Source organism: Paroedura picta, chromosome 7 (assembly GCF_049243985.1).
Source record: "Paroedura picta isolate Pp20150507F chromosome 7, Ppicta_v3.0, whole genome shotgun sequence".
Classification (NCBI taxonomy): Eukaryota; Metazoa; Chordata; class Lepidosauria; order Squamata; family Gekkonidae; genus Paroedura; species Paroedura picta.
The window spans coordinates 62466141-62485795 of NC_135375.1; the positions used below are offsets into that span (position 1 = coordinate 62466141).

The 19655-nt window shown below is 39.6% G+C and overlaps 1 long non-coding RNA gene across 1 annotated transcript in view; it reads left to right on the top strand.

Moving 5' to 3' along the window:
- Positions 1–18393, top strand: part of LOC143841809 (uncharacterized) — a 56464-nt gene extending 38071 nt beyond the window's left edge. Inside the window, exons 7-8 of the long non-coding RNA XR_013232853.1 lie at positions 17281–17369; positions 18330–18393. This is a non-coding gene — a long non-coding RNA (uncharacterized LOC143841809). The remainder of the gene's footprint in view (positions 1–17280; positions 17370–18329) is intronic.
- The last annotated feature ends 1262 nt before the right edge of the window (positions 18394–19655 follow it).

Consider the following 19655-nt stretch of genomic DNA (forward strand, 5'->3'; position numbering starts at 1 on the left):
TTCTGGGCTTGCTCCAGTTTGTCTACATTCTTTTTCAGTTGTGGTGCCCAAAACTGAACACAGTACTCAAAGTGAGGTCTAACCAGAACAGAGTAAAGCAGTACCATCACCTCGCGTGATCTTGACGCTATGCTTCTTTTGATACAGCCCAAAATCCCATCTCCTCTATGCCTTCATCCAAATCATTTATGAATATGTTGAACAACACAGGCCCCAGGACAGATCCCTGAGGCACTCCACTCATCACTCCTTTCCAAGATCACAAACCATTCAAGTGTGATCCGTCAACCAATTCTCAATCCAGCTAACAGCAATAGGATCCATTTTGCATTTTACCAACTGGTCAACAAGATTATATTTTTGAACCTTATCAAAAGCTTTGCTGAAATCAAGATAAACTATATCCAAATCATTCTCTTGATCCAGCAAGGTAGTAACTTTCTAAGAAATAAAGATAGGGTTAATCCGATATGACTAGTTCTTGAGAAAGCCATGCTGACTTAGTAATCACAGCAATCAGCTCTAACTACTCAAGGACTTTTGATTATTTGTTCTAAAATGTTGTCAGCTATAAATGTCAAGATGATGGGTCGGTAGTTACCCGGATCCTCCTTTTCCCCTTTATTGAAGATGGGGACAACATTTGCCTGCTTCCAATCTTCTGGCACTTCACCTCCAAGAATTGTCAAAAATAATGGACAGAGGTTCATTCTTTCAGTACCCTTGGATGTAAGCCCAGATGACTTTGTTTCATTTAAAGAAACTAGGTGTTTATGGACTAGTCCTACAGTGATCGTAGGCTGCAGTTCCCATCAATCATCATGCACTATGATTTTGCCACAATGAGCATGATTTCCCTAGCAAGAGAAGACTGAGGAGAAGTAGGAATTCGGCAGTTCAGCCCTCTATTAATCAACTACTACAATTTCTTTCTTGCCTCCACAATGATCCTACCATGTCCTTACTCTTTTTCTTACTTTGAACATAACTAACAAACCATTTTTTTGTGTGTGTTTAGCATTTCCCACTAAGGTCATATTGAGCTTTAGCTTTTCTAACACTCTCCCTACAAACATTGGTTATTTGTTTGTATAAGGCCCTCCTTCCATTTCCAAAATGAATCTTTTTTTATTACTCAAATCTTTTGAAAGCTGTTTATGGAGCCACCCTGGCTTCTTTGGGTTCTTCCTGTTTTTCCTTCTCAAGGGAATTGTTGTGCTTGTGCCTTCAGTATTTCACTTTTAAGAAACTCCCATCCCCATTGAACTTCTTAAGTTTTTCAGATCATTGGATTCTAACCAGCATAACTTTACATTTGTTAAAGTTGGCTTACCTGAAGTCCAGCCTATATGTCTGACTACATATAGTTTTTCTCTTCTCCAAGATTGCAGATTCCAAAATCACATGGTCACAACTACCAAGTGTGCCCACTGCTTTCACCTCATCAACCAGTTCTTCCTTGGTGAGACTCAAGTCTAAAATTGCAAACCCCCTAGTTGCCCACTCCACCTTCTGCAAAATGAAGTTGTCAGAAAGACAAAGGTTAGATACCCCTAACAAGTCATTTGTTTCTATGCACAGTTATAATATATTGAGGCTGTATTTCCAAATATATTTACTTTGGACGACAGTGTAATCTAAAAGAAATAATTTTAAGTTGATGTCTTGTCTGAATACTTATATATCTTGATTCTCATTGCTTGGTTTTAAAAACTGTTTCCCCCCAATTCCCCAGAGATCTAGAAGACTTAGTCCACAGAGCACTACAACCTTTATGAAGAAGTTATATAAGTCAGTGCTTTGAAAGGAGAACAGCAGAAACAGACAGCTAATCAGTTCCCTTTGTATCATAAAGTGTCCTTCCCTGACAGTATAATGTAAACATTATAATTGCCCCAAGCTAAAAAACATCACAGAAAATCCCCATGGAATTGATGAAGTACATTTCTGAAGTGGCAAATGCACGTTAAGACTCTTAAACCAACTAAAATGTTGCATGAAAAGAGAAATATTCCCATCACATTTGCATTGTCTTCTACGCCTGTCCCATTGCTCAGTGGTATTTTTAGGATAGTATTACAAACAGCATTTGAGATTAGCTATTAATGCTAAAAGCATTCATATTTCATGTGTTGAGAAGACTTTTCAATTGACCACTGGCTGAGTGCTTTTAGAAGAGGTGGAAGCCAGTGTGGCATCGTAGGATCTGGGAGACCAAGGTTCAAATATTGCCTCTGCAATGGAAGCTTATTTAAATGTGGGTTGACCTTGGGTCAGTCACTTACCTCAGAAGGTTGTTGCAAAGATATAATGGAGAATGATAGGATATAAATTAAGTAAATAAATGCACTTGATCTGAAAGCAATAAGTAGACAAAAAACCTGCATGGTATGAAGAATTTTGGTTGTTTACTGCTACAGAACCAGCCACTTCAAAAAGTATGGCCTGCAACTGACAAGTTAGCAGTCCTAGATCAAAACTGTGATGTAGTTATTATGACATTTTTAATAGCTGATAAAGCTCTCCTCTTTCAATATTTCACCCTTTTTTTCTTTTTTTGTAATTTAATCTTGAATATACCCAAGAGCAGGCCTTTGAAGCCTGCCACCCCTCCAAGAAATCTCTGCCTCCCTACTGTGATGTGAAACAGCACCACTGTTCATGCCAATTCAGGCACCATAGAAAACTTTCATGTTTATGGCTCCTGACAGGGACTATTAAAGCAAAGGAAAATGGGATATTTCATCAGAAAGTATGAGTACAGACAGTCTGTCTTCCCCAAGTCAGAATATCTCTCTATTTTGTGTTGAATAAGTTTTGATGTTCGTCTTAGCTATATGAAAACTCTGGACTCAGTTGCGATAGTAGTCAAAGTCACACATCAATCTGAAACTCTTCCTCGTGAAATTTTGCAGGAACTCTAAGATAGGTCAGCTATGGAGGGAGGGACACTTTTATGTGTTCTGCTATTAATATTGAGGTTTAAATTTCCAACCTGCAGTAATAACGTAGCCCTTGCAGAATGTGTCAAATTATTATATTACATTGGAATCGTATTAAACAGCAAGTGACTTTGAAAAAAAAAACACTTTGACAGCTCACTCATTAGACATATTTTCTCATAATGTAGTTACATATATAAGTAAAAATGGAGGTGAAATCCTTTAACCGTATATATTCTAGTAGTTTAAGAGAAGAGCTAGCTTTCTACCTTTAGAAACATGCATTTCCCCCCCCCCCCATTTTCTAAGTCTTTCCATTAATTTATATGCTAGCAATAAAGCCCATTGTAGGAAAAAATACAGTGGACTCTAGAAAATTGCTGATGCTCAGGAGAAAGGTAGACACATAAGCATTATATACATAAAAACAAATATATATATTTTTTAAATCCGTCCCTTAAAATATATCACAATTCTGGCACTCTTCCTGCAAGGGTGTCAGAACTGAATGCAGGGTTCTACCTTCATTCATAACCCCTCCCCCCTTAAGTGTGTTAGGCTGAAAGAGGGAAACAGAGTGAGCAACTGGTCCACGGACACTCAGCCAGCTTCAGGACAAAGGATCTCAACCTCATTCTCTAGAAGAGGCTTCCTCATCCATGAAGTAGAAAGTAGAAGAAAAACACTGATGTCTAGGCTATATCTTTATTGTACTGAGCTGAGAGCCAGAACGAGGTCCAAATTGCTACTTATTTTCAAGACAATCATTTTTCTTCAGTGGCTCAATATGCTAAATAAATAATATATAATATACACAAGTCACCATTTTTGTATAAATAAATGTCATTTAATGTTACTACCTTCTTTCTAAATGGTAATTAAATATGATAATTTTCTCAATAGACAATGTTCTCTTCAAAGTACAAATTTAGCAGTAAATACAAAAGTAAAGAGTTATAACAATTATTAAAGGGATACAAAGAAGTATGGCTTAACCTCCAATGTAACGGAGGAAATGTAAAGTATAATAATTACCCCCTTAAACCTCAGTTGATCAATCCTTGTAGTAGTTTCAAAACAACAAAATCTAAGTTCCTCAAGAGGATGTTTATGATTTATCCAATGCTTTGAATTGATATAGCCTAGACGTGAGGACCTTTCTTCTACTTTTTGCTACTTGCTGCTGATATGTCACCCATGGAGCAGGGCAAGGCATGTGATGTGTTCTCATAGTACAGCTGAGATAGTTCGTATAGCGAAAAGGACATCACATGACCTCTTAAATGGTAGCAACCTCATGATGGACTTGCCTGGGTATAGGGTTGCTAATTTTGGGTTGGGAAATTCCTGGTGATTTGGAGCTGGAGACAGGAGAAAGGAAAGACCTCAGAAGGGTATCACAAGACAGAGTTCATCCTTCCAAAACAGGCATGCCCTCCAAGGAAACTGATTTCTGTCTTCTGGAGCGGAGTTGGTAGTCTAGGAGAATTCTAGACCCTATCCTCCTGGGTGGATGGCAACCTTAGGCTTCCTTCTCCCACAAACCACCTTCCCCAAACAAGATGTTCAAGGATCCACCTGCCCTTTAGGATCTCCATCTTGTGGCAAGGCATGTGCAAACTCTCTGTATCCTGGGAAGCATCTGGAGAGAGAGATTTAAAGGGTTCTCCCCTCCCCAGGCCCTTCCCAGGCTGCAGAGAACAAGCTGAATGGGAGACAATTAACTTCTTAATGAAGGAGGTGATTGGTCCTGAGTGGGGGATATTCCACCAATAGGAAAAAGGCAGTCTGGTTTCATTAGTTGTTACTGCTCAACAAGCACTGATGACTGCCCTTTCCCAATTGGTGGAATATCCCCCACTCAGGATCAATCACTTTCTTCTTTTAAAAAATCTGTCTTCGTCACCATGGCTTGCATTTTATATATCTGGAATTATTATGATGTTTTAGGAATTTATATGCTTTTTCCCTCTCCAATGAGGACCCAAAGCCACTCATACAAATACACTGTATGGTTAGGATCTCCAGCCTTTGGGGATCTGACACACAGTGGTAGGTGCAGATGCAAAATAGGTGCAGGAGGCAGAGTCAGTCACAAAATGTTAGGGAGAAAGGGAGTAAGGTTATGCATAACTTTAATGGTAACACTTCAACATTTCAGATAGAAGCTCTGCTTAACAGGATACTTTTTACAATCAATACACTGTTTAAAATAATTTATTATACATGCACAGTTTACCATCAGTCATGCAGTGAAGACTGTTATGGTGGTAGCTGTCAAAGCAATGCTGGCTGTGGTGGGTTGTTGTTTTTTAAAATCTGCACAGTCAATAAGATTTCCAGTGGTGTATCAGAATCATCACTGGAGAAATGCCCCATCCAACCCTACCCTCTTTCTGAAAAAAACACCTGGAGAGGTGTCAGCAGGTGCCATGTTGGGAGCCCTTGTTGTACAAATATAATTTATTTATAATTTGAAAGAATGGGAAAGAAAATATCCAATATAATATCCAAGAAAATGTCCAACAATCTTTAGGGCTGGATCACTTGGCAGCTGACTCATGGCAAAAGACCAAGAGTCAAGACCCTTTTAATTGGCATTCATAGCTTGGAGATATAGCCCAAGTCTTTGCTGAAAAAATTTTACTCTGGAATCCCTGTAGGGAATTATGGGATATGCATGGTTTACATAAATGCCCATTTGTTTAGGAAATGTTAGGTCAAAGAAGCTTTTCCTGAAGTCTCCAGGGAAATATTTCATTTTCAGCCATCTAAACGTTAATAGCTTATAGATGTCACCTTTCTAGCTGGAGATGTGCTAGCATGGTATTAGTATTTCTGAAGCACCTGGCTGGTAAAGGCTTGCCCCTCCCCCTCCTGGCTGTTCCTGGAAGGGTTTTCTCAGTGCAAACCCTCAGTGAAAAACACATTTCTCCACAATTCTTTTGTTTATTTACCAATTTTCTTTTAACCATTCTGGATAGAAATTTTCTTTCTTTCTTTCTTTCTTTCTTTCTTTCTTTCTTTCTTTCTTTCTTTCTTTCTTTCTTTCTTTCTTTCTTTCTTTCTTTCTTTCTTTCTTTCTTTCTTTCTTTCTACAAAGTACCTGGATATTTGTCTTTTGAAAGACAAATGGTGAGGGGTTTGGAGACCAAGACGTATGAAGAAAGGTTGGTCTGTTTAGCCTGGAGAGGAGAAGACTGAGAGGGGATTTAATAACCATCAAGTATTTAAAAGGCTGCCATATCAAGGATGGAGCAGAGTTGTTCTCTCTTGCCCCAGGGGGATGGACTAGAACCAATGGGATGAAATTCCGTCTAAGCATCAGGAAGAAGTTCCTGACATTTAGAGCGGTTTCTCAGTGGAACAGGCTTCCTCGGGAGGTGGTGGGTTCTCCATCTTTGGAATTTTTTAAACAGAGGCTGGATAGCCATCTGAGGGAGAGGCTGATTCTGTGAAGATTCAAGGGGGTGGCAGGTTACAGTGGATGGGTGATAGGGTTGTGAGTGTCTTGCATAGTGCAAGGGGTTGGACTAGATGACCCCTTCCAACTCTATGATTCTATTAAATCAATTGTCTTTTTATTAATAATATTCTTTAATTTATCTAGCACTCTATAATGTGCAAAATGTTTTTAAACTTTAAAAAATTGGTTTCATAATTAGCATTTGGAGTATAAAATACTGCCATTTATCAACTTTTCAGTCAGTGGCTGCCCATTGCAGTGAGTTTATTGTTTCCTACCTGGACAGCCAGCCGAGTGAGTCACTATATTGATGTGAATATTTGACCATGTAAGGAAATTCATCAGTCCACTAATCACTTCATTAACTCCTGGCCACTTAGAGCTTGCCCAAGTACTGGAGAAGCACTTCATCAAGCTGGCAATAAAAACTCTGCCTCAGAGCATTTTTCCTCTCCTGCAAAACTCCTGACTACTTGAATTGCCACATTCAAAACTGTTTCTAAAACTGTAGAGAAAATTGCCATCTGATCTTTAGAACACCTATTCTAGTGTAACAAATAATATCTTATTAAAACTGGTATTTCCTCTCTTCTGTATCTGCAAAGGTTCAATGCATCCTTGGGGATGTTGTTGAATTTCAGAGCATTGGCATTTTAAAACACCAGTTTTTCGTTCCCCTTCTGGGAACTGAACCCATGAGTCTTTTGTTTCTTCATGCTGAATTTTTCCATACATTTATCAAATTCTCATGTCACAGTTTCCCAGATTGCATAAAAATTATGGATTGTGTAGAAGGGGATTAAAAGAAGCAACCGATAACACCAGCAAAAATAATTAAAAATAAAAAGGTCACAACTATTTGAATGTGCAAAGTTTTTAGTGTGCATGGTTCACTCAACGGCTTATGGAGAATATCCTACAGGGGGCATCAGAGAAGATGTGTAGATAGCATATTTAGAGCAGGCACTTCCTGGTATTTTTCAAATAATCTCCTCTGTGTCCTGATTGGCTCAATTGGGCACATTTCTTTCCTAATTGCCTCCAGATAAAGAAGAGAACAATCAAACTATTAAAGCTATCCCTTTTCTATCTTTACAAGTTGTTTCTATTCTCAATATTTATTATTTAAGCAACTGGTGCTCCTATTCTTTGCATATTTAAGCTCTGCCAACGAAACACACACACACACAATGAAACACACACACATGGGTCTGTTTATAGATTTATACCTACTGTTAAGTTATGGTTCTTTAAAAGTCCAAACTCAAAAAAGACCAATACATCAATGTGTTCAGGATTAAATTCCATCTTCAAATCAATATGTACTGCTTCTCCTGAAAAGATAAAAAAGCTATTTTGAGAAATGGCCAAGACTACAAGCAGAAGGTGTAATGACCTGTCATATTTCATGACCATTTTACTTTTCTTGTGGCCAAGCTTCAGTAACTTTCCCTAGGCCTAATTTGGAATCCGAGTCCAAAGGTTAAACTGATTTTATCAAGTGCTACCTAACATGTATCCATTGGCACTGGGCTGATGCCAGCACTGAAGCAGCAATTGCTAAGAAGCATACAAATAGCATGGTCAAGGGAGCATTTCCAAAGGTCAGAACTCATGAGACCATTCTACAATTTCTGTCATAGAAAAAATACTGTATACACTGCAAGGAACTCATTTTCAGTGCTATCAAATCTGCCATGGAATGGATGGTCCCAGGTAACGGATGAAAGACACATGACATACCAAACTTACTGAAGCTAAGCAGGTCTAGATCTTGTCAGTGTCAAGTTGGAAAAAATATTATAACTGCCTTGAGTTCTATAATGGAAGAAAGGCAGGATGGAAATATAACCAAATGAATATATATTTGCTCACTTTTAAGATATTTATACAGGAGAGCACCTGACAGACTTTTTGGTTTTCTGTGCCTTATAATGCATTACTCTGAATTAGTTCACAGGAATCACTCATCTAAGTCTCACAGCTTTTAATCTGAATTGTTATACCTTCACATATCAAGTTTTACGACTGTTTTAAGTCACAGAAATTAGAAATGCATTCTGTAATAAGATTTAATTATTTTCTTTATGTCTTTACTGAAGCCAAGCGGTGTTTTTCAGATCTTTCAAAGTGTAAGGACCTTGATTCTGTTTTATTTACTTTGCTTTATAGCATGCTTTTCTAATAGCTAGTAAGAAATTGTATGCATAAACAAGATCTCTAGATTTTTCATTTCTTTGGGGAAAACTATAAAGGGGAAAGAGAAGCTTTCCAAATGAAACCCTCACATGCAGAAAAGAATTGAACCTAAACAAAAAACAAAAAACAGGCCCATTCTCACCTGTGCAATATTTCTCTAGGCAAAGCTTTGTCTCCCACTCCTGAAAGAAAGACACATATACCATTAAGATGATTTGCCTGCACTGGGGAAGTTGGGATTTGGTGTGGAGCATCAGATCATCTCTGTTATGTCTGGACAGGTGGGCAGAGGGGAAAAGAGGGTTATTTTATGCTGGACAGCATCAACCAAGCCCTGAGCTGTTTGAGTGGCTTGTGGGGAGGGAGATGAGGCTTAATGTATATAAGCACTATTTGGGATGTGCAGGCTGAGATACATCAGCAGTAATGGCCCCTTTTCTGATTGTGCTTGTTTTTATTATATTATTAAATATTTTACATTTACGTTTTAGATTTGATTTTACGGTGCCTTGCCATTAGTTACTTTGAGGACATTATTTAGGTTGCAATGTGGCAAATAATGTGTCCGAAGACATAAATAAATAATGCTGGATGAATTTGGATCCGGGGTGGGATTGCTCACTGTGCTGATAACCAAAGCATACTTCAGCCCATACCCTGAGACGGGATAATACTGGGCTTTTCATAGGAATCAAGACACATTCTCATCTGCATTATCAAGCTTTGAATAATTGTACAGATGGATATGTGTACCCATATTCTTCACAATTTATTTTATTTGTAATAAGATGACTGTAAGGTAATGGTAATGGAATGGAATTTTAAGTTTAACTCCCTGGTGTTGGGATGAGATAATTGCCAGCAATTCCCTTACAGGAATGTTCACACTTGTATGGAGACAGATGGGGCAAACAGCAAATGGTGGGGTGGGAGCCTTTGATCACTGGCAGAATTTTATTTATCTTATGTTTTTGTGAACCACAACTGAATTTCAGGGGATTGATTGGCTGTTTTGGATGTGTGACGCAGTTTACTAATTTAACAGAATTAATTTTTGCTATATATGCACTGTCATTATGGTAGTTCATAGTCTGAGGAAGAGTGCTTACATTCAAAAACTCACGCCTTGAATAAATCTTTGTTGGTCTTAAAGGTGCTACTAGACTCTGATTTTATTGTACAGAGGAAGAATGTGAGAATGTATGTTTGAACAAGCTTATAAAAAGCCCCCAATATTTATCTAAAGGGACTACTGCCACTGCAGGGGAGGAACGCTGACAGGGACCTGGCTGGCGGGAGAGAACTCCCAACCCTGGCATCCCAACCTTTAAAGTTATTTCTATGTATACTACAGAATTTGTTTAACAACGCTCTACTTTTCATAGTCACAGTCAAATGTATAGGCAATTTCAGTAGCTGTACAACCGTTTTTACAGCTGTTGTAACATTTATGAAACAATTCCAAGAAAAGAATGTTCAGTTTATCTTCAGTAGTGGTTGGATAGCTGTTCATTTTGCCTGTTGCCAAGAGCCATTCAAAATGGCCTTAGCTAAGTGTCTCAAACCCATACAGAAGCCTTGAAGTCTCCAAAGTGTTGGTTTACACACTCTAGTGAAACTTCCTCTTCACTAACAGAGAAACCCTGAGCAGGAAAACTGACTAGAAATGAAATTCAAGCATTTTCAAAATGCTCATGAATTTTTACCTCTCTAGGGTTTGCAGCTCTGGGTTGGGAAAGTCCTGGACATTTTGGAGGTGGAGCCTGGACAGGGTCAACTTTCAGAACGGGAAGGAACCCAGCAGGGTATAATGTCATATGGCTCACCTTCCACAGTAGCCATTTCCTCTATGGGAACCAATTAATGTAGTCTGGAAATCAGCTGTAATTCCAGGAGGTCTTCAGGCGCAGCCTCAGATATGGCAACCTTACTCTAACCCTGCTGCTTGTGTGCATGATTCTCCTGTTGCTAGATTTTCCTTCATGGATTTGTTTGGGGGAAAATGTGTTGGATCCTTATGACCTTATACATCATTTTAGCATTTACTTTGGAGTAAAAAATGAATTATGTACATGTATTAAACTTCTGGGTACGTAATATCTCCTTCTAAATCATCAGAAATATTACTTTATAATTTCTTTTATTTGCCATCTATATTGAACAGGAAGTTCCTTCCCTTTATACATGGTTACATATATTACCTCATTGATTGGAATTCTCAGAATTACTCAGATGTGTGGCTCATAAAATATTCAGCAAGCCAATCCTGTCCCTTTATAAAATTTTCATGCAACTGTTTTTCCTTATTAGAATTCCTTTAATCCTTTTCAGATAGAAGATCTTGAATTTGGAATGTAATCCAATTGATTCGCCTGATGGCCTAAATAGGGTGAAAAATTCAAAGCCACTTAAACAGTTTGATGAATATTCTGCTGCAACAATCAGTCCAATGTTATAATGAGATGGACTAATTCAATTTGATTGATCATATTTTAAACAAATAATAATAATAACTACTAATAATTATTTAAACTAAATAAGACACTTTTGTTATATTGTATAAGAGAAGTATAGTTTAGCTTCCGTGACTTCTGTTATTCTTACCACCCTGTCTATTTCCCACTCTTGTCAATATTAGATCTATGTATAGGGTGCTTCATTAATTAGAATACAATAAGGCCCATCTCAACATATAACCCTTTAGTATCCCAACAACACTGTATTGATCTCCCGTCCTACTATTCCAATTGACCATTGATGCTTTCCCTTAGGGGAAAAAACACATCTCATTATCTCCACCCTTGACAAACAGTTGTACCCCATCATTCCCATTTCTCTTATTTTTTCATAGACAGCCTAGACCTTGCAAAGGCAAGTTTGTTCCATAATCAATACCATGCAGGCTTGTTAGCAGTCAGACCCCTCATCCCACACAGGGACAGTTTATACTTTCAAAGAGCCAGAAACACCCTTCTTAATTCCACCCCAATATTTGAAGTGTAGGGTAATATTTGGACCAAAATAAACCCAAAATTGATGCCTACCAGGCATGAGTCTGGGGAAATAGTTTCAAAATGCAAATCAGAGAGGCTGGCTTGCTACACCCCATTCTTGCCCTGGAGAGATGCCCAACTTTAGAACAATGAGTCACCCAGGACCTATAGAGTCACTCAGCCAAATCCCATCATCATCCTGGCTTCTCCTCACCCATTACACCTTGATTAAGTGGCCATTAATTAACACTTCTCCCCTCCCAATTTCTTGATTCCTCTTCCTTGAAAAGCATCAAGTTTATCATACCTCTAGTTAAGATATTTAGACATAGTTTTCTGCCAAATGCATCATCCCTGCCTGAGGCTACATTTTATTATTTTATTTTATTATTATTTATTTTATTTGTATGACCGCCGCTCTTGGAAACCTTATGGCAGTTCACAATATTTCAATACAAATACAGTACTTTAAAATCCCCTTAAAATTCCCCATTAAAACAATTTCAGTCACAATGATGGCGATTAAGAAAAAAACTATTCCCATACAGGACTACTGGATGAGCAGAAGGGAGCGGAGGGATAACTGGGTATAGGGCAGAACATTCTGGGGAACCAGGGCAGTCTAATACTGGCCTCCCCCTCCGGGGAGAGGGGCCCAATCTTAGCCCCCAGGCCACCACCTGGCCTCAGACAAACGCCTGGCGAAAGAGCTCCATTTTGCAGGCCCTGCGGAACTCAGAGAGCTCCAACAAGGCCCACAGCTCTTCAAGTTGCTCATTCCACCAGGTAGTGGCCAGGACCAAAAAGGCCCTGGCCCTTTTTGAGGCCAGGCATGCCTCCCGGGGTCCTGGGATTATCAGCAGATTCTTACCCACAGAGTGAAGGCCCTGTGGGGGGCATAAGGAGATAGGCGGTCCCTCAAGTATGCAGGACTTAAGCCGCGTATAGCCTTGAAGGTTAATACCGAAACCTTGAACCTAATAACTAGTCTACCTTGCTGCCTCTGTAGTATATTTGGGTGTTTGTTGGATCCTCCACATACACCTCCACTTAACTGGGCTCTCTTTTCTCTCCTGAAACATTGTTTGTTGCTTCCATGGACTTCTTCAAGATTAGTAACTATCTCCCTTCCTTACAAATCATTCCCATGCCTATCTGTTTTCTTCTGTGTGTATGTATTTTTATAATAATTTTCTTTTAAATAAAAGTTTTTCTGGCTGAACATCTGCCTAGTTTATTGGTGAATTTGCTTAAGTGGGAAAATCCTGGTATATGAGGTAGAAAATCCCAGTTACCCAACTCTCACTCTGTTTCCTTTGCTAATTCCCCCAACTAATTAGGACACTGCCTCTTTTGGAGAACAGGCTTACAATGCAGCAACCAGGTAGAAGCCAAATGTTCCTATTTAGGGTGCCAGAAATGTTCAGGATCATAGCTGCAGGCAAAAATGAAACAGGTATAGTTTAATTCAGAAACAATGGGTACATAGTAAAAAGGGAAACTGGACTGCTGTTGTGCCATTTTCAAACACATAGGAATCCTGTGAGAACACTGGTGTGGCAACTTCCATTCTTCTCTAATGGTCTTAGAACACACTCTACAAGCATGCCTACCATCAGTTCCTGTTGCAGTGTATTTCACACAATATGAGTGAGGGAGTAGGATTTTCTTCTTTCTTTCTAATTACCTTGGCAATGGAGCACCAGCTAAACTGAGGGGTGATTGCCAAAAACTCGACATTCTTTGGACATTGTTTCTGTGTTTACTGGCTGAGAGCCAAGGCTGCTCTATTAATTTGCTTCCTCAGATAATTCACAGGGTTCTCCTATACTAACCTTGGACCCAGGAAGCAGCATAGTCTTGGGAGGTGACTCCTCCCATGCCTCTCTTAACTATAACTAAAGGTAAAGGTAAAGATATCCCCTGTGCAAGCACCGAGTCATGTCTGACCCTTGGGGTGACACCCTCCAGTGTTTTCATAGCAGACTCTATACAGGGTGGCCTTGCCAGTGCCTTCCCCAGTCATTACCATTTTACCCCCCCAGCAAGCTGGGTAATTATTTTACCGACCTCGGAAGGATGGAAGGCTGAGTCAACCTTCTGGTTTTCCACGCTTCCTGCTTCTCTACCACCTGGACAGGAGGCAAAAAGCCACAATGAGACAGCGGGATAACACAGAGGGGTCTCCTGTCAGGAAGTGTTTAAATGCACAGTTTCCTTTTGTGCATTTGCAGGCAGGAGGTGGCACACATTTTACACCTCTGTGCAGAATCGGTCACTGAATTGAACACAAGGAGAATCTCTGTTGCAAGTTTCTGGTCACTGTTCTGTTTAGCTATATTAACCTTCTTATACTGTTTTGTATGATGGAGAGTTTCTGGTTAAAGGAATTTTGGTTGATTTCGATGGTCTTGCATGTTTGGTTCCTGAATTAGTCCCACAGAGGTTACTAGTGGGAGCCGCCTGAGACTCAACCCCTCCAAGACGGAGGTCCTTTGGCTAGGCCGAAGGGAGCAGGAACAGGAAGCGCGTCTTCCCTGCCTGGACGGGGTACAATTGTCATCTGTGCCCCAAGCCAGGAATTTGGGAGTGATTCTGGATACCTCACTTTCCATGGAGGCCCAGGTCACTAAGGTAGCTCGGACGGCATTTCTCCATCTACGCCAAGCTCGGCTACTAGCGCCCTACCTGCCCCCGGAACACCTGGCCACTGTGATCCATGCAACGGTTACTTCTAGATTAGACTTCTGTAACTCGCTCTACGCGGGCCTACCCTTGTCTCTAACCCGGAAGTTACAGCTGGTACAGAATGCAGCTGCACGGGTCCTCACTAAATCATCTTGGAGGTCCCATGTTCAGCCTCTGCTGAAGCAGCTGCACTGGTTGCCAGTTTGTTTCCGGATTAGGTTCAAGGTTTTGGTATTAACCTTCAAGACTATACGCGGCTTGGGTCCTGCATACTTGAGGGACCGCCTATCTCCTTATGCCCCCCGCAGGGTACTTCGCTCTGCGGGTAAGAATCTGCTGATGATCCCAGGACCCCGGGAGGCACGCCTGGCCTCAACAAGGGCCAGGGCCTTTTCGGTCCTGGCCCCTACCTGGTGGAACGAGCTCCCTGAAGAGCTGCGGGCCCTGTCGGAGCTCTCTGAGTTCCGCAGAGCCTGCAAAACGGAGCTCTTCCGCCAGGCGTTTGTCTAAGGCCGGGTGATGGCCCGGGGCTAAGATCGGACCCCTCTCCCCGGAGGGGGGAGGCCAGTACTAGACTGACCTGGTTCCCTAGATTGTTCCACCCTATGCCCAATTATCCATCCGTTCCCTTCTGCTCATCCAGTGGGCCTGTACGGGAATAGTTTTTTAATCGCCATCATTGTGACTCAGTTATTATTTTAATGGGGTTTTAATGGGGAATTTTAATGGTTAATATATTGTATTTGTATTAAAACATTGTGAACCGCCGCGAGCCGGTTTCCGAGAGCGGCGGTCATACAAATCAAATAAATAAATAAATAAATAAATAAATAAATAAATAGTCACGCAGGCAGAGGTTGTAGTTAACGTTTGACTTCAACAATCCCGTCAAACAATTCCCTGCTCCCACCAGCTGAGTCTGTTTTCCTTCACTTTTTCCTATAGACACTTTAGTGTTTCCTCAGATGTGTAATTTGGTACAAGGCTTTCTTACTGTTCGTATGAATTTTCGTACACTGAGAATTTATTTTATATTATGTTAAACTGGTATTACCAAGCAATTGATTCAAGCTGCATGAGCTAATGGTGACATAAATAATTGTGCACATTTTAACTTGTAACTGAGCAGACACAATAAGCTGAGACCATACAAAGCTATCCTTAATTCTAAACTATAAATGAGGAAGAGTGCTTGCACTTAAAAGCTCACACCTTGAATAAATCTTTGTTGGTCTTAAAGGTGCCACTGGACTCTGATTTTGTTTTGTTGTGCTGCTTCAGACCAACACGGCTACCCACTTGAATAAGTTCTCTAATTTTAACTGTACAAATGGGCACCTGGACATCTTAATATCTGATATTATTCACTCCAAGCTTTGGCTGCTTTCTTCTTCAGGTCTTGTTTGCATCTGTCATTTTTTCATTGTTTACAGCTTCCCAACTCAATATATTGCAGGAAAACTGTGCAGTAACAAATCCTATTTAAGTTCCAAATCTCCTTCAGCCAACAGGGAAATACCTCTAAAACTCTCGCCTCTTCTTCCAAGCTTCTTTCCTCTATTGGATTTTTCCTTGCTATGCAACAGAAAAATAATTGCTCAGCAGTTACTACTCATTGACATTTGAAACCAGCTATGATCACTGTTCTGAAAGAAAAAAACAACAACTACCCCCTGCAGAAAATTCTCTATGTTATTTTAGACTCACTTTATACATATATTTCATGTCCCCTCTCCCTTGCAAAAACTTTTAATTTTGTTTAAAATTCTGATTTTTCATTTTTGTCACCTGTTCTTTTTCTGCTCTCCTTTTATATTATTTTTAGAATCATATAATCATAGAGTTAGAAGGGGCCATGTAGTCCAACCTCCTGCTCAATGCAGGATCATCTTAAAGCATCCAGGAAAAGTACCTGTCCAGCTGCTGCTTGAAGACTGCCAGTGAGGGGGGGCTCACCACCTCCTTAGGCAATCAATTCTACTGCTGAACTACTCTGAATGTGGAAAAAATATCCTGATATCTAGCTAGTACCATTCTACATCTAGTTTAAGGCTACTCCTGCAGGTCCTATCCTCTGCTGCCAACAAGAACCTTTCCCTGCCCTCTTCTAAGTGACAACCTTTCAAATATTTAAAGGCAGCAATCATGTCCCATTTCAACCTCCTCTTCTCCAGGCTGAACATTCCCAAATCTCTCAGCCTTTCTAGGCCTTGGTCTTCAGGCCCTGGATCATCCTTGATCTCCTCCATACCCTCTCAGTTTTGTCCATGTCCTTTTTGAAGCGAGGCCTCTAAAAGTGCACACAGTACTCCAGGTGCAGTCTGACCAACGCAGTATAAAGTGGGACTATGACATCTTGTGAATTTTGTCATGTTCACTCTCATGCAAGAAAAGCATAGGAACAGACATTGTTTAAATTGTACACAGGGCTTGTATTTGCATTTGGTGTGTAATGTTGTTTTCATGAGTAGATAAAAAGCACAAGTACAAATCAGAGATGCCTGCTGGCTGCCCCTTACTCTCTCTGCCTGTACTTCCCATGGTAGCCTTTTGCTTGTAATATTGAGGATTTTAATGAACATTCATGCACATCTGTGACTATAAAATAGCCTCTATATACATAGTCAGGGGAGTTAGCAAAGCTGGTCTGCAGTAGCTGCTTTGTTCTAGGTGATCCAGATGTTAACCTTAGCTATACAGCATCACTGGCTGATTAGGCCATGTTTTGCTTTATCAATAAAATTCACTCTCAGATTATACCACATGTGAGCATGTTCATTCAAGTACAAATACAGTGATTGCATACAAAAACGTATATATATTGAATAAAATTGTGTTGGATTTAAAGGTGCCATGGACTCAAACTTTGTTCTGCTGCTTCAGACCAACCCAGCTACCTACCTGAATCTATACGAAAAGTTTAAAACTAATTTTAAAAAGTGTTCATTGTATGTTGGACTTGGTCAAAACAATCTCATTTCTTTGTCACCAGAATGACCACAATGGATCCATGTAATACAATATTAAAGACATTTTACTTCTGGCTGATTTTTGAAGAGGCCTCCATTATAGGCCTAAGTGGTAAGTCAGCCTCCTCAGAAAAAGTTAGCATCCTGTATGCTGTCAGTCTCCCTGGTTTCCAATAGATAATTTATCTAATGTAAAATCTATTCCAGAATCAAAATATGGAATGGAGTTTTCAACACATTAATTGAAGTATACATACATCAGATCGGATTTTTTTTTAACAGGGGGTGATGGTAACATAAGGAATGAACAAATAGTTAGCCTGTTCATTTAGAGTTGCCAGTCTCCAGGTAGTGGATGGAGATCTCCTAGAATTACAACTGGAACAAATCAGTTCCCTGGAGAAAACAGTTGCCTTGGAAGGTGGATTCGATGGCATTCTACCCCACTGAAGTTTATCCCTCCTCAATACACCACTTTCTTACTCCAGATCCCAGAAATTTCCCAACCCAGAGTTGACAGCCCTGTGTTCAGTTCTGCTGATACAAAGCAGTTTCCCGACATGAAAGAACAGTTACTAATCTGAAAAGCCCTATAAATAAAACCCATCAAGAACTCAGAAATAATGGAGCTTGCACCCACTGTAATAAACCATTCTCATGAGAACTTTATCTAAAGAGGTTGGTAAGCATGATGATAAATAATGATCTCTCGTATTTAACCAAAATATAACCCTAGCTGTTTTTCCCATGTTACTTGAGTAAAAAAAATCCCACAATGCACTTTTGCTCCTCATGTCATCTGTACCAACTATTTTTTCTTTTTGCTTTCTGAGAGAAAAATCCTTAGCATGTCTATTTGGAAATTTACTGAAATCTCAAATCTTTCGCTTTTAAGATTGCACTGCAAGTTACCTGCATTTTCCTTTGCTCCTGCATTGTAATAGTTAATATATTTATGGAAATAATTGTTTACATTTTATGTTATTACTATGGTATTAGTGGCATTAGATATTAAACTGATAAAACTGAGCCCAGAAGGCAAGCACTGAGTCAGATTCTCTCACTTGCTTAGAAACTGAAGAACAACAGCAGTACATATCAAGCAACAGGTTCCTATGAAATACCCACCACGGAAGACATGGGTTGAGCAATGGTAGCACTGCTCCATGTAAGTAAGGCTCTGAAAGACTTTATTGACAGTGTAATTATTGACTGAAACTCTGTATACAGACACATACTTGTGCAAACCTCTTTTGGATTTGTAGCCAATTGCTTTGTGTGTCTGACAATTACATTATTTGTTTACTCTCTTCCCTGTTCCACTACTCTCAACACCAAAAAATAGCTTCAACAATGTTTGCACATTTAGTTAATTTCTCCATTTGTAGTAGTTAAAATAACTGTAGTTGGCTTGTGTCTCTCAGCTACTCTCTTCACCAGGGAACACTGCTTCTCTTTTTTATGGTTCCTTTCTTCAGAAAGTCAAATGTTCTATTAAAGGAAATCTTTTGTGGGGAGACAATTTTAGTGCACTGTACATGATGTTTATAATATGTTCAGTATGAATATAAATGGCATATTTGGTATCACAAGCTTAAAACGTTAATGTTGTGGTGTACCTTTATCAAAATTGGTTTGTATTCCTCTAGGATGGAGGACAAGCACAGAGATGCATTGCAAGCATATTAATATGAAAGCCTTGATTGTTAATTAGACGTTGTTGTTAAAAATTCTGACCTTATTAATGTTAAATGATAGCTAATTAAACTGCTGCTATGTTGAATGGTATTTGAATACTGAAGCATTCTTCATATTCTGACATATTAATAATAAAGCAATTGCATATTCATAGAATCATAGAATCATAGAGTTTGAAGGGACCTCCTGGGTCATCTAGTCCAATCCCCTGCACTATGCAGGACACTCATAACTCTATCGCTCATCCACTGTAATCTGCACCCCCTTGAACCTTCATAGAATCAGCCTCTCTGTCAGATGGCTATGCAGGCTCTGTTTAAAAATTTCCAAAGGTGGAGAATCCACCACCTCCCAAGGAAGCCTGTTCCACTGAGATACCACTCTGTCAGGAATTTCTTCCTGTTGTTTAGATGGAATTTCTTTGAATTAATTTCATCCCACTGGTGCTGGTCCTCCCTCCAGGGCAAGAGAGAACAAATCCCTAGTGTTTTTTTCAGTCCTTTTACATCAAAATAATTTTCCATATATTCCCACTGTTTTTTTTTAACTCTAAAACTGTAGGGTGTGATTTTTCATTATTTTATAAGGCTATGGATGTTCTATGTGTGTACCTCTATACATTGAACTGAAAATTATAATTCAGTAGGATAGTAAACTGAGGAGTGAAGACATAAAAAAGATAGCTTTATTACTTGTAACT